The sequence below is a fragment of the Geospiza fortis genome, unplaced genomic scaffold, assembly GCF_000277835.1.
Source record: "Geospiza fortis unplaced genomic scaffold, GeoFor_1.0 scaffold265, whole genome shotgun sequence".
Lineage (NCBI taxonomy): Eukaryota > Metazoa > Chordata > Aves > Passeriformes > Thraupidae > Geospiza > Geospiza fortis.
Genome location: NW_005054393.1, coordinates 1,806,472 through 1,831,513, shown reverse-complemented (window position 1 = coordinate 1,831,513; position 25,042 = coordinate 1,806,472). Strand labels below are relative to the sequence as shown.

General features: G+C 39.4%; 1 long non-coding RNA gene across 1 annotated transcript in view; it reads left to right on the top strand.

The window, feature by feature from the left end:
• Window positions 1-23,504, top strand: part of LOC115948420 — a 95,165-nt gene extending 71,661 nt beyond the window's left edge. Inside the window, exon 3 of the long non-coding RNA XR_004082241.1 lies at window positions 23,349-23,504. This is a non-coding gene — a long non-coding RNA (uncharacterized LOC115948420). The remainder of the gene's footprint in view (window positions 1-23,348) is intronic.
• The last annotated feature ends 1,538 nt before the right edge of the window (window positions 23,505-25,042 follow it).

The window sequence follows — 25,042 nt, the reverse complement described above, 5'->3', positions numbered from 1 at the left end:
AGATGAACCTCAGCAATCCCCAGTTCTCCTTTCCTTGTGTTTGCACTGTGTTCTCAATCCTTCTGGTAGCATTTGTGTGTAGTATCTCCTCTGAGGCCTTCCAGGACCAGGATGAAAAAAAAAGGCAAAAAATTTGTGAAACAAGTTAGTTTCTGGGGAAAAAACCACCCCATATAGTTTTACTTAGTGATTTGTGAAGCACTGTATCCCATACTGGTGTATGCAAAGGCTTTCAACTATAGCAAGATAGATTTTGAGCTTGCAAGGGTGTCTGCACCTTACATAAGTCTATATGGCAGGAGTGGGAATGGAAAAGGCACTGAGGAGGCAGCAAACAAACACATTTTCTTGGCTGTAAAAGAAAAAGATGATAGGGAAAAAATGTCATGACTATTTAATCTGCAGAAAAAGGAGAGATTAAAGGGTGGAGAAATTTGCTTGGAGGGATACTTGTTGACCTTGTGAAGACAAAAGCAGAATCATCTTCTGCCAAAGCTTTGTCTCATTTTGGCTTTCAGTTCTATTGCTGGGAAAGTCAATGCACTAAGGCATAGGAAATAAATGGAGGGGAGCTGCTTTCCTATCCCTCCCTGGAGAGCCAGGTCCAGCACAGGGACCGCTGGGGACTGGAGTGTGAAGCAGGCAGCTGGTGACACATGCCCCAGTCAGAAGTTACGCGGGCTGCAACGACCTGCTCTGTTCACATTGCCATAGCAGCACCTACATCGTGAGGATGTGTCTGGGACTTTCCCGTCCATCTCTCTGGTGATTTCCAGTGACAGGGTACCCTGACATGCTGCACTCAGCAATGTGCCTGAGCAGCTGAATGGTGTTAGTTTTGATTGTCATAGGAGTAAAGGTCTTTTTTTTCTTTCCTTTCCATTCTTTCTGAGAGCTCTGTGGAAGCCAAATGTGCTCAGAAAACTAAAGTTACCTTCATTTGCAAGGAGTTTTTTAGCTATAAGGTGCATCATACCCAGTCTTCTGCCTTTAGAAATTACACATTAAGCCCTAAAAATTAGTGTAATTTTTCTTTCTAACTCTTTTTTTATCCCCCAGGCCTTAAGCTCACGTTTTCAGACTTGTCTCTGCAGGCACAAAACCTACTTTTTCTTTTAATGAAAGCTGAGATTTTTCACAACTCCAGAATCTGGAGCTCTGAGCAAAACAAACAATAATTACAGCTACGAGACCTGGCAGTACGGAGGAGGTAAAGCCTTCAAAATGCCTTCTTGCCTTTACTAGCAAAACCTTTCTCTTACTCTATAAAAGCAGCTACTCTTCACCTAGATGATCATTTAATTTACAGCAAAGCAGCTGGAAGGGGCAGCAGAGATGTGGACAATGGATGTTGGTGGCTGTTCTGCTTCCCTCTGACCATACACAACCCCAAAGGCACACATGGATATCTGTGCCTGGGGAAGGGCAAAGGAGGAGGAGAGCTTTTGAAGTTTTAGAAAAGAGAAGTTCTGTTCTGTAAGAATTCATCCTGGTACTTTCTGAAATCTGATCCATACTTTCATCTGCTTGAAACAGAATATTCATACTGAGCAGAGACCTTGGAAAGTTTTAGAAAGAAAAGCATACATATCTTTCTTCAGTGGTTGCCTCCTCTGATTTTTGTACTGCAGATGTACTTACGTCCTAAACTACAGTCCAGGTCCAAGCAACCTTTGGGCTGAATAGTGGGCAGGAATATAACAAAGTAGGTAGTTAACCAATAAAGACAAAGCATCAATATCCTTTGGCTTCTAGAAACTCTTACTTGTACTCTTATGAAGATCACAGAATTTGTTACCAAATTATGAATCTATGACCTCCTCCAGTTGGCTGTTATATATGAAGAAATCAGAAGGGAAAAAAAGGATCTTGTTGCAAAATCTAGGCTTGTTCTAATATAATCTTCACCCAGTCCTGAATACTTAAAGAATTTGTTTGCAAAGTTAGTTCTAAGCTTTCACTCATGTTCACTGAAACAGCTCAGCAAAGGCTAGTCCTTACAGAAACATGATTACTGACAAAAACCTATAGCCTGCACTACAGCTGTTATTTATGACTGACAGAATTAGAGGCTTTTGTCACAAAAATAAACAGGGTAATAAATTTGTAAGAACCACAATGTAGCCTCTGCAAATTTTTCTAGGGTAATATTCCACCCCACAGAAAGAGTCTTTCATTGTGTCTTTATGCAGAGCTTATGTCTGAGAAATTAATTGAATCACAGATGGTGATTGCAATTATCAGTCAGTATCCTTTTTAACTCCTATAGTGGTTCTAATGTTTCTGTTAGTGTAAGATTTTTTTTTTAGCTTAAGAGGTAGCAAATAAAGAGTTGTGAACATTAAAAATATGCATGTACACATATTTGTATGTGTATGCACCTATATATTATATTTTTTTAATTTATTAATGTATAATGGGTATATATAGATTCAAAGTCTTTCAGAGTTTTTCTTTCAAAGCTTGAATAAATTGATGATCTCTGGTCAGCTTTTCTGGAGTCTTCCCAAGCCCAGCACACGTGTGGACAGCACCAGGACGGCCAGTGTGAAAATGTGAATTAACCTCATCTTCCTACTTGTGCCCCTGTGTGCAGACAGCCCCAGCCCTGTGCTGCTGCAACTCAAAAGGCAGGGCCAGCCGATCGACAACCTGCAGCCAATTGATTGGGCCTAACATGGCATTTATCTCGCTGCAATCATCCAATGACCTTAAACATTGCCTTATTTGGTAGCACACCGTTCTTCTTGTTAACCAATAACATCACACTTCACCATATATGAACATTCCTACCTTTCCTCGCTTGAGGTACTGTTTGCTTAGCTCTGCGCTGTGGAAACCCAGAGCACTGGGAATATTTCTCTGTCTGCTCTGGGATGCCCTGACCCCCAGGAGAGCACTGACTTTGACCCTCATTCATGGAGAAAGTTTCCTAGACATCAAGATAGACTAGAATCCACAAAAGTGTGAAATAGATAATAGAGAGTAGTGTAGGTGTATCACTTGGTGAGAAATTTAGGTTTGGGGATTTTTAGTATGTTGTAGTTGGAGGCAAGATGGAGGGCGCAGGGTGTCGTCCTGGGTTTCTTCTTCATACTTCTTCTTCGTTCTTCTTCCTTCTTCTTCATGGCTTTGGGTGGCATTTTGTAATTGGGCAGAAAAGTCCTCATTGCGGGCTCTGTGGGATCAGTTACTGGGTTAAAAGGGAAAATAATCTAGGTGTCAGTTCTTAATTGGATAGTGTAGTCTTAAAGGAGCTTGTAACAAGAGATTGTTGGTCATTTTGTGCATTCTAATGAAAAGCTGCCGAACTCACAGCAGTGAGACTGTTTTACTGATAAGAAATAATAAACACTTGAGTCTGAACATGAATTACTGTCTCAAGTGCCTTCAATCCAGACCCAGAGAAACCGATGACTGAAACCCCCACTCTGCACTGCTGACATGTCCTGCTCCTTTGCCCTGTGTGTCCCATCTTATATCCTGTTTCCACAGCCCCCATCCATGCTGTGCCTCACTCCCTTCTGTAGCTGCAGTCCCTGGAGAGTGGGTGGTGTCCCTGCTCCAGTGTCAAGCCCTTGGCACACATTCCTCTGGAGACACTGAGTTCCAAACCTTTTTTAGAAAGACCCAGCTTGTAATTCCTCCAGATGTAAATACACAATAGATGGATACCAGGCACCTGTTGCCTAACTCCTTGCCAAGCTTTTCAATTTTAAATTGCACTAGATACTTGTTCAGGGGAATCTTTGTAACTTATTAGCTGTAGAATGTGTGGGAAAGTACCGGCTATGTGTGGGAATGGCAGAGAACTGTCTTTTGAGGTATCAGAGAAAAACAATAGCCATGGACTTAGAGCATAAATATGAAGCAACATCTGGTCTTAATTACTGTTGGGGAACGTACGTATATCATGCATGGAAATGATATCTATCAGAGGAAATTCCTCTCAGTTATATACCAGTGTAATTCAACTGAATCCAAATGATTTACTCCAGAGTCACCTTGCTGTAACTGAAAGTGGAGCTTGGTTCACCAACTCACAGCTATGATCCCATGGAAGGAAGGACATGTAATGAAAATACGTGTCATACACTTAAATTGTTCTTTGCTGAGCTTATAGTGTAGCAGAAGAATACACATGAGACAAGGACAAGCACATCAGGGGCCTGCTTCAATAATATTTAACTGTCTGAAATGATCACTTTAACTCTTAGGAAGAGTTATTAATATTTATTATTTGCATTTTAGTTGTGTCTGTAGGTCTCAGCCGAGGAAGATAACTACGAGATGTAAATCCCTGGGTTCCTGCAATATCCCCACAGCAATGACTGACATTTTAAAAGCTCTGTGGATGGTCAGTATTCCAAGGAAAAAGTCATTCAAGACGGCATTCAGAGGGAGCTGCAGCTTGTGTTACACAAGGCATTTCAAAGAGATCGTGCAGAAATTCTTGATATCAGATGCTGTTCTTCCTAAATGACATTCCTCTTAAATGCATATATATATTGCCTTCTCTTGTTTAAGTGTTCTGTTTTTATACACTGCCAAAATCAAGGCCATGTCCTTGTATCCTGTAGGGAAGAAAGGGATTAATTCATATATTATACATTTCACAGACAATAACACAAATATTTACATAATTTTTTAAATTAACTAGTTTGACAAACTCAGTCTGCACTTGAACCTCTGTAATATTCAACTGCTGCATTGCATCTGTACACATACTAAAAGAGACTTGTAAGACTGATTCTTCCACCACTGTAGCTCACTGTCATACACAAGATACCACCATTTATCCTTTCCCTGCTGTTTCTTTGTTGTGATTTTGATGTTCTATTGCAGAACATACTTCACTGCAGTTAAAATCCCTCTGTTATGCTCCAAACATGTATTTCTAACTATAAGCCTAAATCAACCTATTTTCAGCTTTCTCAAAACAATCTGTATAATTACTCAATGGTCTGCACGCTTCTAAGATGTGTTAAATTGGCCTATAGGCCACCTGCAGGCAATGCCAGCTTTGATTAGCCACTATGGAATTCCAAACAGATTCTGCTTTACTTACCCACCTGGGTAAGTTTGCACTCCACACTTTGTATATTATTGATAAATCCTTTCTCTAAAATGTAAAAGATTTCTGAAAACAGAATGTCTTTCTGTACAGCCTTGGCTACAAACTGCTTGCAGACCCCTTGTATGGTTCTCATCAGTACAAGTAAGGCAAGTAGAGCAGATACTTGAGCGTGAGCTCATTCTGCTTCTCAGAGATACCACACAACTTCTCCACTGTTCTTCAGATTTGACAGAGTAATATTTTTCTTTCAGATTGGTAGGATGAAGCTGGGCAGGAAAAGGAGACTAGTCTTGTTTTAATATTGTAGCTAGTATGACATTGTGGAAAGCTTTCAGTATTTAATTTCTCGCCTCAGAGCGCAGTCTCGGTTCATCCTGCCTATCTCTCTGCTAACCAGCAGCCAAGCACATTTTTGGTTCCTCTTCCAATAAGCCATAGTGAAAGCATGTTACCTGATTTCTGTGTCTTTGCCTGGGGAGATTTGAGAAACTGGCATGATCTTTACCATGCTTTCTACCAAACATGGAAGTTCTTGAATCTGACTAGGCATCCATCCCCCGTTCTTCATCATGATGCTAGAGGTTGTTATTTCTGTGCTTCTAATTAAATTCATCTTAAAGAAGCCAAGTATACAAATTGTATCCAAATAGACCTTCAAGTGAAGAAAGCCTTGTGTGTGACGTCTTTCCAGCAAAGAACTCCTCAGCAAGAGTAGTGGAAGGGTTCTCATGCATTTTTGAAGGAGGCCTGTGAATCTGCTTTGAGCTTTTATCTGTTTGCTCCTGAGCAAACATTCCTGTCCCCTCTGGTGCTTTGTTTAGCAGAAACAAGGCAGAATGGGATGTCCTAATAAGCATAAGTTCCTTTTGAATTTTGCATGGATTATTTTCCTCCCATAGGGATGGCTCACTTTGTGCTGCATCTCACTATAAATCAACCTTTTTCTACAGTGATGTCTCAGACCTACATTTTACTGCAAAGGAGAGACTGTAAAAAGCAAAATGTTGTAAATTGTGTGGGTTTGAGCTTCTTTCAGGTAAGCTGAGCTTAAGACACAAGACTGATTTGTCCCTGAGGACATTTTTGTCTATCATCAGATTACTTGGGAAAATAGGACCAATACTCCAGAAGTCCCTTCAGAAAATCCATGTTGTACTTATAGGGTCTGTGCAAATACTTTGGGATAAATGACACTTTGAAAATTTGAGATAGCTGGAATTTCTGAAATTTACATATTAAGTTAATGCATTGGACCTTGCTTCTTTCCTGTGGCCACCCAGAATAAGGAAGGTTGACTGTGGAGGATGTTATGAAGAAAATAAATATGGAAATTCCCCTTCATAGGCAGGGGAATGCTCATGGTTGAGCAACTGCTGCTCTGAACATCTTAAAAATGGACACTTGTTCCTCAGACTGGATATTTTTCAGGTAAATGGGTTTATGGTGGCTTTGCCAGTTTTTACAACCAAGTCTAATTGTAGCTTGTGATGTTAGGAAAGTGATCTATACTGTGTCCTTCATATTCTGTTGACTTCTGTACCTAAGCTGCATTGTATTGTAAAAATCCAACAGTTGGAAAAGTTCAGTGATTCAATAAAAAGAACAGATTAATTAAAAGAAAATGCATACAGCTGTTACATTTAAGGTATAAAACTTTACCTGGTAACTGATTTCTATTACTGCAAAAGAACTATGTAAGTGTTTACTGCACTTAGCATATGTTTAATGTCTTAACTCTGTTTTCACTTATGGCCCATTTCAGTTCTTAACCTGTGATTTTCCCCTAAATGTGGTCTGCCCTATGGAAAAATTATGACTTTTACTCTGGAAACTATGAGTGTTTTGTTCCAGTAATGAAGAGTCCCTTGTTTCCTGTCCCACAGAATTCCTGGTGTATAGCTGTCTGAAGTCTTTGCCTTCTATAGCAGGAAGGCAAAGCTCTAGTAATTTATTTACATGAGTATCTTTGGTTTTCATATAGTTTTTTTAGTTGTTGTTGGTTTTTGGGTTTTTTTGGTTGTTTTTATAATATTGCCGCTATTGAGACTCTTAGTCTTTCTGAGCAAATGCAAAATTGACTATGACAACAGAATGTAAGTTGTCTTTGGGAGTCAGTTGAAATATCTACTGCTCAAAATCCAGGTTTCCTTTGATTAATCATTGTCACATTTTACATTAAAGCACCCCACTGTCCTTATTAATTTCCTTTCTAATTGCATCTCCATAGCTCAGTAATTTCAGTTGTGCATTTTGGAAGTCCTCTTTTTAGTTTATTCAGCAAAGTGCTAAAGTAACACAATGGCTGGCCTTTCTGACAGAGAAATAGTACAAAAAGCTTTGTTCTCTTTCAACTGGCACTTGTGGGTTGGTGCTGAAAAGATGGTTTCATACTGCACAGGGGAAAAGGGGTTAACTTCTATTTATATGTTGTTGTTGATTTTTATGTCAATATCTTGCAAATTAAAAGTCCTGGCAGCAAAAGTGACATGTGAGCAGTCAAGTGAACAGACAAGCAGTGCTTTCATTCAGGGTGGTTTAAACAGGCTAAAAATTGGACTGGGACATGGACGTTTTGTTCTGATAAAGTTGGTTTGGCTCTGCTGCAATTTCATTACAGTGTTTCTAATCACATTGTTTCATGTTTTTCATAAATCTGAGGTACAATAATCAAGTTCAATGTTTCAGCTATGTAAGGAAAACATGAGCTGCCTAGCTAAACCCATTGAAAATATCCTTACACGCACTATGGAAAAATACACCTTCATAAACAAAGTGCACATGTCTCTCTGATGCTTAATCATGTTCCTCAGAAATAAAATGACCATGCTATATATGATTCTTAAGTGATATATATAGAAACAAGCTGTTCCATAAGCAATGTAGGTAATGAAGCCTGGTTTCCTTAAGGTTTGTGTTCTTTGTTCTTAAATCCTCAAATTCAGTTCCCTCAGAGTTTACAGTAACAATGACTCACCTATTGTGGATAATATTAGAAGTAAGTCAGGGCTTAAAGAAAGGCATGTTCCTACAGTATGGCACGGCAATGTTTGTTAAATCTCTGCAGGAAATTTCTACTAAATGTAGAAATTTAGGGTGCCACATGCAGAGCTGGTTAGTATTGTTCAAAACCAGAAGACTCCAAATTCCAGCCATAAACTTAGACACAAGTTATGCCAAGGGTACAAAGCAGTTTTTCCAAGCCCAGGCTAAAGGCACTCCTTGCTGAAGGTGAACTTGTGCTGTCAAATGACACCTCCAAAAGAGCTCCCAGTGCTTCAGCACTCACCTGGGAGATCTACAGTTTTGCACAAGAAGGATGAGAGTTACATAAAGTGAAAAAATGGGGAAAGATAAGCCCATTTAGGTGTGCTCTGTTATTTGTCCATTTTGTACTTTGACCATAAATTAGAGACTGTTTTGGGTGACATACTCCTTACTCCTCACTCCTTCCAGTGCAGCTGTGTGCCTTCACACAAAATTTCTTAAGGAGTTGTGAAGCTGCACCTCACTGGGCAGTTTGATGTGGGACCCTGGGAACTGGCAGAAAATGAGAGAAAAGAGAAAGAGATTGTGAAGACAAACTTGATCACCATGTACTTTCCAAAGGCTGTGTCATCCACAAGACTGCTGATACCCCTGGGAGGAGTGAGGAGCCCAGATCTCTTCTTAGCCACTGCTGCTCAGGTGAACCCTGCAAGGCAGATGCAAAGGCAAATGCACATCCCAGAGCTCAGATAGGCTCAGACATGAGTCATTTACCCACCTGCTCTTCCCCAGCAAGACAGGGACCCTGGAGGCTGTGCAAAAATGCAATTTCAAGTAACAAGGCTGAAATTAAAACTCAGGACTTAGGGACTTGTAGAGTACAGACAGCAGGGTTATCCAGCAGCTAAGCAGACCTGTGAGCACTGCTTATCATCCTAGTACTTAATAAAATCACTTCCATCTTGGCACTAGTCTTTCTTCTCTGGCCTTGGAAAGAGAGAGCATCTTGTTGATCAAAATAATATTCAAACTTGATGTTGGTCTTTGTTGATAATGGTACGTGTGTAGGTCAAACTTACCTGTCTGCTGCAACTGACATGGTGAAGGACCAAGAGAGGTTGGAAATGTTACCTGGTGGGAAGCAGGAGGAGAGGATGAGACACTCTTTAGGCTCAAGTTAGAGATGAGTATCCTGTTAGTTTCTCTTTCTTCCTCCACTTATTCTTCCTTGTTGGGAGCCACTGTTCCTCTAGGGGAGAAGGAAACTGATGGATATCTGAGGTCCCATCTCAACATCATGTCTCCTCATGTTGGCCTCCCAGTATTACTAATAATTAATCTGGCCTGAACACCACATTTATTTCCAGCTCACACTCACGTCTCCATTAGTTTTCTCTTGATGACTCTGTGTGTGTTCCCAGAGCACCTAACAAATGGTCTGTAGATCCTGATTATTGCTTTATGCACTAAGTCATTAGTAACAGCAGTACTCAAAAAAAATTAGTTTATTGATCAGATATTTGAAAAGTGGCCCATCTCCATTTCTGAATTTCCTGGTTTGTCTTTTCCTTTATGTATCTGATTTTTAGATTGCTATCTTTGCTTGATAGAAACTACATATACTGTCAAGAATGTCAGTGATATGAAGCTATTAGGAGGCAATAATCTGTATTCTCTATTGATAAACTATTGCAATAAAAATCAATAGCATGTTTAGCAGTTTACAAAAACCTCACTGCCAGATGGTTTCTTATGACATTGCTGATCTCTTCGTGTTCTTTGGTCTTATGTATATCCCATAAAGTTTGTACATTATTGCATCTCTGCTTTTCAACTGCTGTTACTGTAAGAATGAACTAATCAGAAATCTCTGAATGCCAGTCTAATAAAAGTGCATAAGGATGGATCATGGGAATGACCTGAATGCATAGGGGATTTATTGTATGAGTATGAGAAAATGTGTTGGACTGTTTGAGACTAATATTTTTGTGTGATTTATGGATTCTGTCATCTTCTATAACCCTCAAATTAATAGAAAACACAAGGGTCTTAGCTGTACTAAAACAAAAAACAACTTTCCATTGGTAAACTTTATCTACATTAGTTTTTCAAGCATTTTGAAAATCCAGAGTTCCTGAAATTTTTGAGCTGGGTTATGATTTGCTAAAGTAATAAGGGACCCTCTGAGAGTACAGGTTATTTTCTTTTATTTCATTTGCTGTAGTATGTGGGTCTGGTTTTGTTTGCTTTGGGTGAGTGACTTTGTTTTTAAATTCAGGACCTGAAACAAAACAAATTGTCTCTGCAAAATGTAAAAATTTGTGTTGCTTACAATAAAAAAAAATCAAAGAAAAAGCTTTTTGACATGTATTTTGATTAAGTAATAGTATTATCTTATAAATCCATGAGATGGATTACAAAGGAATGGCTTACTCATTTCCTGTTGGAAATAATTTTGAAAGCATAGAGATAAGAAATGTTGTCTATGCAAGGAGAACACCTAGAATGAATAAAGAAGGAGATGAAGAAAGGGGAGAGGAATTAAAATCCATCACTGAAGGAAAACCCATTATTTAACACCTAAACATATGTGTGCATATAAAAGCATACCTTATAAAATGCTTAGTTTTCAGAACTATATAAAAATTGTTGACATTTTTTGCCTGAAGGAATGTGCAAGAGATGTGAGACCATGTACCCCAACTGGCTCCTCTCTGTCTGGGAGGTGAGTTGTTTGGGATGACTGTGAGTAATGGGATTGCTGCACAGAGCTGAGATGGGCTCTGCTGTTGCACCATCAGAGAGCTCTCTGGTAGATAATTGTGGTCTGGTTGAAGCTCAAGGGACTGCTGGTCAGATCCATCCCATCTTCCATTCTTTCTCATGGTTTTCTCCAATCAGGGTCTTTTTATTTTGCTTTCTGCTGCCTGACACATTTGCTGGAATGAGAGCTCTTAGAATGCAATGCTCAGGAGTGAGTAACTGCACATTGCTAACTGCAACTTCCCCCACTTGGCAAATGCTTGACATGTATCAAAGGGTTTGTAGGTTTCCAAAGAAGCTAAAATAAGGAATTGGATAGTTTTCAAGTGATTTAAATAAAAGTTTGTTTGGAGAAGATGAAAATCTACCATATTTTCACATGGGAATAAAAAAAAAAAAAGAGATGCTTTCACTTCAACATTTAATCAGTGTTAGTAATACATTCATCTTCATCTTTTGAGGAAACCACTCTACCATTTACTATTGTTTGTTCTTCCGTGTTCATCTGATGTCAAAGTTACTACAACAACCTGTGGAGATTAGACATTTTTGTTCTCCTGCTAGTATCCTATAATTTCCTGATTCCTCTGATACACAAAATCAGCTGGTCCTGAAACTCATAGCAATATGTTGAACAGCAAAATAATGGTTTTTGGAAGGAAAGTTTTGTAGGAACTACTGCTGCCTAATGAACCAGGAACAACTGCCTGCATACCATGAAGCTTCTTCAGAAAAGGCTTACGTAACATTAAAAAAGAATTTTCATTCAGCCTGTTTTTACCTCTATATTATGTGCTGTTGAGGCACATGAGTAAGGGAAGAATTTTGATTGTACAAATATTTATATATATTTCAGAGTCAAGTGCAGTAATGAAATTACTTTTGGGCAGAAACTTTTTATGGCTCTCTGTCAGCCAACAGATAGACCATCCCATGAGTTATGTGCCAAACACACCATCTAAGATGTGGTGGTGAATTCATTGATTATCCTTTGGTTGTCACCAGTCCATATATCTGCATTGAAAATGAGTAATAGTTTTTTTGTGGAATTTTTCAGTAGTTACTAGGTTTCCTGTCTTTATTTACAGAAGTATATTTATGTTGGATGTTATTACTTTGTTTTGGAAAAAAATCAATACCTTTAATGTCAGCACATCAGTAATGATATCTGCTAAATATTAAATGGTAGTTAAAAAAACCATGAACCAACAAAACCCAAGCAAGTAATGGAATAATTTTGCATTAGGACCACATGGAAAAATAACATGGAAAATATTAGTCAGCCATTAGGCAATTAAGTATGTGGTATATGTTCACTTAGCATGTGGGATACTTTGCCCATATGTATCAAAATAGAGAAACCAGAATCAGTGAAAGTAGGAAAACTCAGGGAAGGGAAGTATTAACAGCATATGGAAGAAGAAGCAGCTCTTATGTAGGAGAGAATACAAAGTCTGGTGGTTGTGTAGGTAGTCCCTGTTATCTGAAAGGAAAGGACATACATGAATTTGTGCCTGAGACTCAGTCACTTATTTCAGTTGAGAATATAACCTGAGAAACATAAAATGGGTAAGTCAGTCCTTAGTGAATTATTATCCTCTCAAAATTTTTCTGCATTTCAGAGTTGAAGATAGTATTTGCACATGGTTTTGGTTCTTTTGTTCCCTGAAATAGGATGGAAAATGATGACAGAGTAGAGCACTTTGTCTCAGCCACTTTTTTTTCCTCTTTTTTGAGAAGCAGAGGAGTCTCTGACTCAGAACATGTAATACAGAAAAGATCATAGACTAAACTTCTGCTATGGCCCCCAGGAAGTCCTGCTGCAGCCTTTTGTTGTTGTTCTGTCCTGGTAGGTGTCTACACTCACTCTGCATGGGTAAAAACGATAAGATGATGTGTAGGAACTAGAAGATCCAACTTCAGAAGCCTTTTCCAAATTTAGTGTTTTACCTACTCCAGGAATAGTTCCTACAGTTAATATTGGAAATGACTCCGCAAAAGAATAGCCTATCTTAAGAATACGTTTTGTAGTAAAGAACAAAACAGATCAAAACCACATTGTGTAGACAGAACATTACAAAACGTTGTGAAAATAATGTGTAAAATTACTTTCAGGTCTCATTCTTCATGGATTCATTTTTGGCAGAGTATGTTTTATTGTTGGTGGTGCCTTTCATTTGGATACTCTGTGCCAGGGGCTGTACTTGCTTATGGTGACATTAATGTTCCTACTGCAGAGCTCCTCCAGCCTTAGCACTGATCTAAAAAGAAAAATTAAGATAGGTAATTTCCATTTCTTATCCTAGGGCAGATATAGTAATGAAACAGGCCAAGGATTTGATTCTAAGTGATTCTAAGCTTTTATTTAAAATAAGGTTCATCAAGCCTGAAGGAATATGGGTGGAACTTGTAAGAGCCAATGACAGACATGCAAAAATGGGGCGTGCTTCAGTATTGCAATGCTGTGCGCCTTGCTGATGTATTCCATCCTTTGCATACAGCTAAGTGGTGGTGCACAAAGCTGCTCTTCACACAACCACTGAGATAGTTACTAGAGACTGGGACATCCCCCTGATTGTGGCCATGGAGAAGACCCAGAGCAAGTGAACCTCTGTGGGTATTTCACAAGCATCAGGTGAAATTTAGTAGTTTTTTGGTTGCTTAAACGTAATTTTCAAATCTGCTTCTGACCACAGCTTAATTCCTCCTTCATTTCCATTATTGTATCTTAATTTGCCTTTCTTAAGCACCCCATATAGGCCTAGAAGGATTTGTTTGGTGGTTAATTGGAAGTAGATGTAGGAATGCATTGGTTGGAGGGAGAGCAATATGTGCCAATCTCCGGGTTCCAGCATGACCGAGACTTGACCCTTTTGTGCTTCTCTGTGTTTTTGTCTTTGATTTCAGTAAGTTTTGATGATGATGCTATTCAGGAAACAGAGCAAAAGCCCATTGTTTTCTCAGATTATCTCCTCAGATGCACCCCTGAAGTATATTGCTTGGTCTGACTGCAGATCAACCACAAATGCTAAAGCAAATAATACTGTGGGAGCCTGAAAGTGCAGATGCCATTCAGAGTAGTCACAGACACTTTGATGTGGGCACACAGTATATTTCCTGTGTTTCTTCACTCTAAATATAGTTTTGGTTTTAACTGTTTTCACCCAGTCTCTCAGGCCAGATCTCCATGCCATGGAATGAGAGTGTATAAATGCTGTGCACCTGATGATTTGGTATGTACTGTTCCATAACAAAGGCATGGATTTGGAAGGATCAAACTCAAATGCACACAGTGGTCACCAGGGAGTTTGAAACTCTGGGATTAATTTCATTGGCTGTAGAGACTGGTACTAGCCAGTAATCCACACCTCCAAACTCAGAAAATTAGGTACTTGACTCTGGAGTTTAAATCTAGCACATGTACAATTTGAGCTAATCCAAGAAACTTGTTATGGCAGAGTAGCTAGAGAAAAAGGAGTAGGAAATGCCTTGTTTTAAGAGTATTATATCTTTGTAGTGAAGGAATTGAAAATCCTTGCCTTCTGCCACACTGTACCATTTTCTTAGTCTGTCTACTGAGCTGGTTAAAAACGTGCTGTAAATCTATTTGTGCAGCAAAGAGGATGATGTCTAAAAAGTTATGAATTGCATATGTGCACCAATTCTTGACATGTTCTTGCCAGCGCTACAGTAGTCATTAATATCTCCCATACTTTAGGTATTATCATCTATTTTTCTCTATCTGAAGGAATAGCTGCCTTTCTTATTTCATGCACCATGAATATTTTTCATCCACATTTTTTTTTATTTCTTTTGGCAACTATACTTCCAAGTTGCACCAGCCAGATGGGCTGGGATGGTCTTTAAAAATGCTGTGCAAGACATAAGATAATGAAGAATCCATATCACAATAAAACATTCAAAAGACCCACAGAGCCTTCTTTTTCTTTTCCTTAATTTTGTCTGTCTTAACACCTATGTGAAAGAAAGAGCAAACCTTTTGTGGAAAATGGAGGAGTACTCTTCAGGTGCTTCTACCTTAGTGGTCATCATGCAGAGCTGATATGACTACTTCTCCTTGTCCACGTTCTCCCCCTAAACCTCTGTTGAGCCTGGTTTCCTGACTGCACTAAAGCCTCCACAGTTCCAGTGCCAGTATGCCCATCTGCAAACCTATGTCTGGAACTTTGTTTGGAAGCTCCTGTCTCCAGCTATGGAGGCAGGAAAATCAAGGTTGTTGTGGGCAAATAGTAGGATTCATGGAAGTCTAAACCTGAAAGAATTGGAAGGACCATCAGAAAAGTGTAAGAATGGCCCAGCAGAGTCATGCCTAAAGGTGTGGCAAACCTCCTTTACTACTCTGAAATCCCCTAGGAAATCCTCAGAGGAAAATGTGGGAGACCTATAGTTGGTCTGCTAAAAACTTCCACAGCATTTTTGAGTAAAGTATGACTGAAAGATGATTTGGTGGGAATGTAGTGTGAGGTAGGATGTGAAGCAAGGCAATAGCCTGGAAGACAGTCCAGTTAGAAAGGACACATGCAGGCAGAAAAAGAGGACCACAGTCCATGGTGCAGGGGAAAAGTCACAAGACAATTTGATATGTGGAAAGCAATGTAGAATATATATTAAAAAAAAATCATGAAGTGAGAGAGGGAAACAGGGTCACAGAAGATGTCCCAGCATAAGGAGCTTGATTTAAGCCAGGGAAAACAATAAAGAACTATTTCTGCTTTACTTTCCACCTGGTTTTCCATCAAGTGGCTTCATTGGCCAGTTTCAGTGGTAGGCTCTTACCTTTTATTGCAATAACCAGAGAAATGTGGCTAATAAACAGACTGCCCATAATTTTATTTGTCTCCATCATGACCCCTCACAGTCATCTCCTCTCAGAGAAGAAGAATCCTAATCTGTCTGGAAGCCACTTCGTATTTCTCACCTTCCTCATTTTCCTTTGTTTGTTTTCTGGCTCCCTTTTAGAGTGGCCTACTAAGGAGAGGAAAGGACTGATAGACTGGACTGCATTCTGTATTTGGAATGTTCAATTCCATATTGTTTCCCTCCACTCCATTCCTAGTTCTTCTCAGTTATTCAGAGGTCAATTACCACCTCTTTTAATAATGCTGAAGAAAAATTTTTGACTGAATTGAAGCCCAAACCCAAAAAACATGGCCCATGAAAAACCATTGCTTTTACTCTGGAGAAAATATTACATGTTCAAAACCATACAACCATTTAATAAAAGAATGTTCTTCACATCCATTTTCTTAAAAAGGAAAAAAGAAAGGAAAAGAGCTGTCTGGGTTAATTAAATGACATTATGTCATCAGCACACAGGAAAGGTGCATAGCGAGAAGGGCAAGAGAATCTGATACAGAACTTACCACATTTGTTGTCTGCTTTGTCTGTAGGAGATTTGGACAAAAATAAAAGCACCCATGTGATGGCTAATAATGAAGGATAGATTTATTAGCAGTGGAAATGGTCCTAAACCTTTAAATTTTTAATGTTTCAGGGACTGTTTAGATGTAGAATTTTTGGCTGAGGTACAGTTTGGAACAGTTTCTGGCTTTGGCTTTTTTTCTTGTGTTTGAAGGCATTTGAATTCTGTTCTGCTGTAGGTTTGATAGACATGTATATACTACAAGGACAGGCAAAAAATGTACAAGTGTGTATGTAGAGAGATTGTATATAATGAAAATTTGATGGTCACCTTAAATTCATTGTAAGTATTTCAGATTATATACTTCATCATTTTCCCTGAACTAGAAAACTACTATAGTTAGGGGCTTTTTTCCCTCTAAGGAAAGACATGCAAAAAAAATCCAATTCCAGTAAACAGATAGTACTTCATAAAACTTTTCTAAAATTGTTTACTTGTTTTTTTCCTTTATAAAAATCATGTAAAACTTTTACAAAATCCATAATAATGCAGAGAACTGAATCTGGTTAATATTATTTATACTAAAAAGTGTGTTTGCCTGTATATTCTGGCAGTCAGTGTATCTATCCTCTTCCTCAAGTCCTTTGAACTCACACAATTATTCTGGTCAGCCAATTATCTTCTCCCATGATGTCTTTGAAAAACTGTGTTCTTGCAACTTACCCCAAAACTGCTGCAAGTCTCTCTTCCAGGAGAAATGACAAAGTTGAGATTCATTGATTATTTTCTGGTGTCTGGAGGCGTCCAAAACACAGCCTCCAATTGGGTCATTCCCAGATGCTTAGTCTGTAACCTCAGGACCTAAAAAGAAGAGCCTCTTCTCTTGGGCTGAGAATCTGTTAGGTAAGAAGGAGCAAAGGGGCAGAGATTCTAACACATATTCCCCTCAATAAGGGAGGAGACAGGATGGGTTGGGATGGGGAATGAGTGAGCCATGGAGTCTGTTGTTTTTCTCCCATGGGGGAAGCTGCTCAACAATCAGACTTCTCTGAAGTGAGTCAAGATCACCACTCAAAGTGAAGACATTCTCACTACCCTGAACTCTACCAGCAGAATGAAGAAGATATACTGTGGTCCCAGTAGCAAAAATGGGAAGGAGGAGTAGGAACTGGACAGTCAGGGATATGTGCATTTTTTTACCTATGCATGTCTTTGAGAAACACAATATTGGAAGACAGCAAGTTTGTTTTCTTCCCTTCAGAAAGGTGACTGTGATTAAAAACGCCCTTGTGAACAAAAGGTAAAAGGGTGTCCATATTAAGCCTCATTTGTTCATTATCCTCCCACCCAATAACCAAATTTCCTCATTTCTTTTCACCAACCCCATCTCAAACCCCAAAATTCTGAGCCATTCAATCCCCAATCCATCTTAAAATCCCCTCCTAGACATCCCATTCTTCCCTGTAGAGAAACCTCTGAATATGCAGCCCTGCAGCCAGATACAGCTTGGCAGATGCTGTAGTCCTCTTGTGTGTACCCATGCCTACTTTTTCTTCAGCTCTATAAGCTGAACACAAGTTGCACATACATCAAAACAAAACTCAGAAAAAAAGAGATGGCAACAGGAACATGTGCAGAATAAAATATATGTGCTGTAGCTCAGTGTTGTGAAAAATGACTTCCTCCTCACAGGGCTCAACTCTGAGTTCAACATCTGCTAGGCTACTTAGCTCTTTAGTGGACACTGCATCATTGCTTTACCAAAAAGAATATCTTAACATGAAAACAGGGTTATCTTACAGTGGTACTTGCTCAATATTTTTACCTCCTTTCTGGCAGTCTGCAGCCTAGGCACTTTTGAATTAGAAGTTATGTCTGTATCTCCTGTTTAATCGCCCCTTGTGGACTTCCATTAATTTGTTTATTTATATTTTAAAGTTTTTTGGTATTTTGACTTCTACGGCATGTGGGAGGAGGGAGTTCCGCAGTTTTTTCTAAGCAAGCAAACCACTTTGGTAAGAAGTACAAGCTTGACCTCCATCATGAAACTAGAACCAGGACTGCAAAGAATGTGTGAGGGAAGCCAAGTTCAGTTTTATCAAATTGTGGTCCAAGCTGTAGACTGTGAAATCAAACTCACAGGATACAGAGGTAGTAAGTACCAGACTATCTAGAGACACCCAGGTCCCAACCTTTTATTAAAAAAAAATCACCCTGTGGCTTAGCAATATTTGTCATGCTGTCTCCCAGCTACACTCAGCTGACTCCAAAAGCTGGTTCTTAAAGGGAAGCAAGTATTTCTTTTCACAAAAATGGTGAGATTGGGAAAAGGAAATGTCAACTCAGTGTGTGGCTCAAAAAAAGACTTCTCAGGGTAACACAATCATGCAGCCACATAGTTGCTTCTCAAATGGTGGTTAAAAAGTGACTTTTGTCAATCACTTGGAAAATGTAACCACCTTATCAAGTGCTGATGAAGCTAATAAAAAGGGAGGAGTGGGTTGTCCTGGAATTCCTCAAAAATCCCTTCAAATATTTGCATTATTGCATTTCAAGCTGGATTCCTTTTAAAGTTCCCTGCTTGACTGCCCAGAGCATTTCTGTTCTCTAGCCCCTCAAATAATGGTTCAGATAGAAACTCAGTTCTTAGAAGTTTTTTTCCTTCTTTTCTGAGGGAAAATATGAAGACAAACAACTGCCTAGGATAAGCTGTTTCTTATCTTCATCTTGTAAAACTCCTCCAGGAAAGCTAATTACAACATGTAAGACAGGGCAAAGAAGCACCAGAAAAGGAAAGGAAAAAGAGGCCTTGAAACCCACAAGCAGTCAGAGGAAAGTCCTGGCCTTTATAGTTCCCGTCAACAGCAGGAGAAGCCTGGAAAAGGTTGTGCAGTGAAATCTGTGGCTCTGTGATTCATTACTTCAAGGGGAGGTTTAACACAGCACAGGAGGCTGAGCAGCCCCAGTATTTCTGTGCCTGGGACAGAGCTGCCTGATTTCATGGCAGTTGGACGGCGCTCCAGGATCACAGTCTTTCCCAGGCAGCAGACTTGAGCCTTAAGTACCTAGACTTTTTAAAACAAGAACAAAACTAACAACAAAACCCCAAACAACAAACCAAACAAAAAATCTCAATCCCCACTGCAGGTCCTTGCTGCACCTGCACTCTGACATGGCTCCCGACACTGGGGTCCATGTGGCAGCAGTTGGGAATGATGACATTGAGGGACAGCAGAAGGCTACTAATTAAATAAAAAGCGGGTTCATTGCAAGTGGTGCCAACAATATGATGGAAACAGCAATACGTGTTTGTTGACCTTCCTCCAGGATGTTTTTTTTTCTGGTGCGAGCAGCTTTGTGTTGTTTCCTGGCTGGCAGTTAGGTGAAATGCAATTGCATTATGGTGTTATTTTCATCTACATCTTTGAAACCTCAGCAGGTATGGTATATTTCTACCAGGAGATAGAGGGTGGTTATTTTTGAAAAATATCTTGCTGTGAGAGTAACTGGAAAAAATCACCCTGAGTCACACTTGGGTGCTTGAGAGCTCTCAGCATTTGGGACCTCACCAGGGAGGGAAGAGGGTGGAATTCAATGTACAGATTCCCAGGGAAAATCAGTCAACATCTTTCCCTTGTATCACAAGTGTTCATTTTAAAACAAGATACTGAAAAACATTTTCGTTTTCACTTATATGTGAGGATCCTAATCCAAGGTTTCCCTTTCTCCTTCAAGTGCTGCTGATGAGCGAGACAGCTGAAGCCGGAGGTGTGAGCTTGAGCAAACCATTAATATTCTGGTGCTTCTGTTTTCCCTCTTGTATGAAAAGATCATAGCAATTCCTACCTAGCTTACAATACATTGAGAGGCTTATTATTTTCCAAGGACTGGTGATCTTGATCACTTGCTGCTAAATCAGTAACAAGCCTTCCTCTCTTTTTTGTGCTTTTCTGTTTATTTTGGTTTTGTATCTCTCTCTCTTTTTTTTCCTTTATTCAAGCCAGTTCAAGTTCCTGCAACACTTTGTAGCCCTCTTTTACTTTTGACCTTTAAAATTTTAAAGTCATCATTTAGGTCATCATTTTTAGTCTCTGCTTCAGCTCCTACTCAGTCTGAATGTCCAGTCTCCTCCAGTTCCACCGACTCTGTACCTTGTCCATTTAGTCCCACTGTGGAGCCTGTCAGATTGCTTTGAGGAACACCCAGCCTTAGTGATGGTGCATCACAGCCCCTTCCCCAGCCCAGCAGCAACATCCGCAAAGAATTCCCCTCTGCTAGTGAGCCATGGTGACCTCTCGTTCCTGAAACCATGCTGGCTATTTTCTGTTAATCTGCTCTTTTCCAAATGTTCCCCTTTTTGACTCTTAAAAGAGCTTCAAAGGCTTTTGCTCACAACTCATGTCAAACTGACTAGTGTGCAGTTTCCTACTGTGTCTCTATAGGTTCACTTTTAAAGTTATGCCATTACACATTAGTCATCCTTTTTCCTCAGAGACCAGTTCTGAACTCAGTAAACTTATGAAAACATCTACCAAAGTCTCTCCTGTTCCTACTGTTATTCCATTCAGTATTCTCTGATGGCCGCAGCACCAGGGTCCCAAATCCTGGTCCTGTGGAAGGTCCCCAGGCACACGTCTCATCTTTGTTACAGCCCTGGAGTTCAAAGGGTACATCTAGAGGTGCCAGAGGAGTTTTTCTGGCTTTGCACAACTGTTAGTGACCCCAAAGACCATCCAGAGAGCATTTGAAATACAGTTTCTGGTATTAATGAACACAGCAGCCTCCAGAGAGGTGCTGTAATTTACTCTAGGTCTCTTGTATCTTCAACTATTTCACAAGGCAATAGCTAAATATCAGTTCCTTAGGAGGACTCCAATGTTGCTTTTTCTGTCCAAGTAATTAATTTACCATTTTCTCTTGTAATTATTTACATCCATGACAATTTGAATTCTGCCCTTTGGAGACTCAAAAGGAGGGAAAAAATCATTGACACCTGAGATCTTTGTTGGGTTGTTTGACTTCTCTACTTCTACACTTTTGCATAGCCTGTTCCCATATTCACTATGGATTTCTTGAGTTTATTACATGTGATTTTGGAATATTCACCATTCCTATATTATGCCTTATGCTATTGATATGTTCTCTTGCCTTCATTCAAATGGACTTGACAAATGGGATTTCCATATCAATGTTCTTTCCTATCTCAGTATTTACACTTTTGCTTTTACAAATAAATATTTATATTCCACAAGATATCTTCCCTCCCCTGGTATTTTCAAATATAAATTATTTTAATAGATGAACCTATGAAGCAATAAGGGGTTATAAATACAATTATAAAATTTCTAGTAATGTACAAGGTTTGAAAACCTGTATTTTAAATTTGGGATCAATGGGAGAAAGGAAAAAAAGCAGAATGTCCTAATATCGAGATTTATAATGAAAAGTTACTTTGAAGGTGAGTTTTTTACTGAAGGATTAGCAAGGAAGCATACTGGATGTTTAAGGGAACTAATTTTCCATCTATACTGAAATAATTTATTTTCATTGCTTAGCATAGATAAAAAATATCTTGACATAATTCCTTATAGTTCCCCAGGACTTTAAAAAGCCAATATTTTCCAGACTAGCATAGTCTTTGGCATCCTGCGTCTGCCTTCGTGGAACTCAGTGGATGTTTACGCGTCTTACCTGTAACATGTCCCAACACCACTTTTAGAGGAATATAATTGCAAATTATTTTTGCTCTGTCACCCTATTTATCTTTTACAAAGCCAGCAGTGATCGCATGGTCTTTGAGGACTTTCTCTATTTTTGGATACATTTCTGTACTGCTGGTGGTTGGGGAAGGCAGGATGTTTGTCTTTTTTTGCTTCTGTTTTTGGTAAAAGTCAGTTTGAGTTCAAGGCCAGATGGAACATGTTCTTGGAACAAAAACCAGTGAAGATTACTAAATACACAAGCACCATATTCTAATCAAGAACTTCCAAACTGAAAGTAGTTGAAGAGTGGGACATCACTAATGGGAAATTTCAAGCATGCCTGTCTTTCTTTGTCTTCTTTAGGTATCCACTTCACCACCACAGCTGGAGAAAGCATGATGTGTTCAATGGCCCATTGCTGTGATATGTAATGCCTTCCTGTCATTTCTTTTAATGCAAATTTTTTTTTTGCATTAAAATGGATTTGTGTTTACCTGGTTACTGCTCCCCCACAAGGAGAGCAATTCAGGTGCTTGGCTACACTGTAAATGTGTCCAGAGACATTTAGGACATTTCAACAGACTGTAAAATGTAATGAAAATATTCCTTTAAAAGTCAGAGCCAAATAAGATGATCTGTAGGACACTTGTGCCCTTCTGGGGAGACACTAAGAGGCCACGTGGGTGACCCTCAGGTGCTGACAATGATGTGTCTGTTCAGGCACTCAGATCTCACCTAAAGGCTTTCAGTGTAGTCAGGAGGAATATGTACCCTCAAAGGTGGGATTTACCCAGGCTGTCTTAGATATGCACCTCCAGATGGAGTAACTCACTCAGATCATACATCTGCCTCTTGGTGCTAGAGGGATTAGAGGGCTCCTGGATAAGTACCTGGATAAGAGATGCAAAGTGTTGAGACAGGTATGCCGTGCACCATTTCTTTTGCCTCCTATCTTCTATCAAGGTTGATTGTTAAGAAGAGAAGCATGCATCTGACTCTCAGTCTGGATTCATATGTTGTTTCCCTGACACAGCAGTGCCAGCTGGTCACTCTAACCCTTGCTGGCCAGATAGGTGACCCGTCCTTTCCTAAAATGTATAGGTGTGAAATCCCACCAGGCAACATCAGTCAATGGGAAATGTTTCTTTGGACAGCATATATTATCAGTATATACTTGTTTGGCAGCATATATTATCAGTTTACTCACTGAATCTTTCCCCAAAACATTGAATTGGAACTCTGCTCTAGGTTCCTGCTTGCAATGATATTATTTATTGCAATGATACTTATTTATTAAGTTGACTTCTCCATTGTCAGTCTCTTCTTCCTCTCTCTCTCTCTCTCTCTCTCTCTCTCTCTAGACACACACACACACACACACACACACATATATATATAATTCCGTATTCTGAAGAGATTTTTTCCTTCTTATTTTCAGCAGCTGGAGACAAACAATAGAATGGAGACCTTAAAGAACTTCTAATGCACTGCATGCTACCTGCAGCTACCTCTTCAATAAAAGTGAGATCTGCTTCTGGATTGTATCCTTATGTGGAGCTCCAGTTTCCAAATCCTTCTTAAGAGACTCCCTGAACCTGGGATGGTCACATTTTTTGCTGCTAACTCTTCCAAATTCACCATCTGGCACTTCTCAGTGCTGAAGAGTCAAGATAGTTGTCAGCAGCAATGCAAATCATTGTTGTTTTGTTAAACTAACCTATAGTACATCCCCTCCTTTATTTTTTTCTTTTTTTCTTGCTTCCAGAGGGTATAAATAATAATGTTTAAAAATGAATAAACACACATGCAAAGACATATAATATCTTAGTCACATTCCAAAGTCCTTGCTCAGGGTTTTCATTCATTTACAATGCCAATAAAACTCCAGCTGAGGTGAATATGATTTTGATAGACTAAAAATTGAGTAAAATTTGCAGGAAAAAATTGGCAGAAATTTGCAACAGCATCATTGGCAATCCGACTCAGAATGCTTATTAAAATGAAAGCTGAGATGCCATTTGTGGCTTGGAAAAAAAAGTCTATTTTGGGGACTTGGCTTTTTTCCTCCCATTGCTCTATCCTTTCTCAGTAGCAGCACAATCTTTAGCACTTATGGATAAAGTTCTGAAAATCTTGTCAGACCCACTACCTTTCACAGCAACAATGAGAAATACACCTCTGGCAAATGAGTAGGTTCTCTAGCATAGACAGACAGGGAGCCCACTGAACATCTTTGCTTTCAGTCATTTTGGTCAGTGATGGGCCGGTTCATTCATTGGTTTGGTTAAACCCCACTCATTCCGAATACCATGTTTGCAAACTCCCTAGCAAAAAGCAAGGCTCTTCAGGAAAAGCTGTTGAGGACAGGCTCCTAGTGGAAGTTGTATTTAGCACCTGTGGGTTTCTGCTGCCTATGACACTGTGAATTAGCTTGATGAGGCGCCGCAGAGTGCTGGAGCTGCCACCCTTTGTCCCCTGGGACTGTCACTGTGCAAAGTTTTGATCTCCTCCTACCTAACAGGCAAATGAGATTATTTTCTCAGATACAAATCTTTGTTAATTATTAGCAGAGATATTTTTAAAAAATTAAATAACAAAATGTAATCTTGGAGAAGTGAGCACTGCCACAGAAGCAGTTAAGGATCTGTCTGGAGATCTTTGAAATTTCTGTTAGTGGGATTTCCATGCTGATACAATCTAACACTTTTTGGGGACTGTATACTTCTGTTCTGCTAGGATATCAGAATTATCAATCTTTTGATTATAATATTCATGATAGTCAAGAAGATCAGAATGAGCATTAAAGTGTAATTTAATTTAACCATTTCCACTTTCATATTTCCATAGTTGCTGATACAATATCCTGGTGCAGCATATCCTCTCATTATCTCTCCATTTTGCCTTCACATACTGCTCTCTTCATAGTTTTCCCTTTTCCACTTTTTTCAGACCTGTGGATCTCGTTCTGACCTAAGGTCTACCACTATAAATTCAAAGTATTTGCCATTACATGTTTGCACTGACACAAATCACAGCAGCCTCAGATCCTTGGCATTGCTCATATTCTTCTTTTCTGTTATGATCTCGCTGCGCCCTGTGTGTGACTGATCACTGCAGCTCACTCCTGCCAGA